Below are 1,001 nucleotides of genomic sequence, written 5' to 3'. Positions count from 1 at the left end.
AATTGTTGAATTAACAAGGGTTGTTTGTTTGATTGTAATTAAGCACAAAGCTACACAATAGGCTATCTGTGCTCTGCCCAACACGTGTATCGAAACCAGGATGCTAGCGTTATAAGTCCGCAGACATACCGCTGTGCCACTGGGGGGCGGGCTCAGCGGTAAGTCTGAGTGATCATAACGTATAAAACCGTGTTTCGATACCCGCAAAGGACAAAGTACAGATAGTTCATTGTGTGGCTTTGTGCTTAATTACAAACAAACAAATAATCCAAACTCTCTGAAATAGTATCAGGATAAATTTGCTATAAAGTCATAAACAGCAAAAAAAACAAATTTTGTAAAACACAACTCAAGTTAAATTATCAGACTTTAAAAGGCAATAAATAATTATTTCTAAAATTATTACCTTTTCTTATCATATAAAAATAACTCAATAAAAGTATCGATGAGAATTTCTAAGAAATTTGAAATAAATCTTTGATCAATACATTCATTATGATTCTCCACTCAACGCTATAATTAAGCTATTAAACTTCTAAAGTGAAACATGATTGAAAAATGATTGATTTATCATTTAGACAGAAATCTCAAAAGTGGCTAGACAAATTTCTAATAAATTTGAAATAAATCTTTATTTTAATTATAGCTTTAAGTGGAGGATCATAATGAATGTATCGGCTATTAAACTTCTAAAGAGAAACATGATTGAAAAATGATTGCTTTTAGACAGAAATCTCAAAAGTGGCCAGACAAATTTCTAAGAAATTTGAAATAAATTTTTGATCGATATATTAATTAAGATCATTTATGCTCTAACGAACGCAGGTTTAAAATAACATATATTTATTTATTACCAAAAGTCTAACTTAAAGAGAGGGAAAATGACTTACGTGGTACAAGTTGAAAGGATAAAAATATGTGTAATAAGAACGATATTGGGTGAGTCACAACCAGCATGCTTTCAGAACGTGAATTAGTACGGGGATTTCGAGTACTCTTAT

Source organism: Limulus polyphemus, unplaced genomic scaffold (genome assembly GCF_000517525.1).
Source record: "Limulus polyphemus unplaced genomic scaffold, Limulus_polyphemus-2.1.2 Scaffold3705, whole genome shotgun sequence".
Classification (NCBI taxonomy): Eukaryota; Metazoa; Arthropoda; class Merostomata; order Xiphosura; family Limulidae; genus Limulus; species Limulus polyphemus.
Note: the sequence above shows the minus strand (reverse complement) of the source record.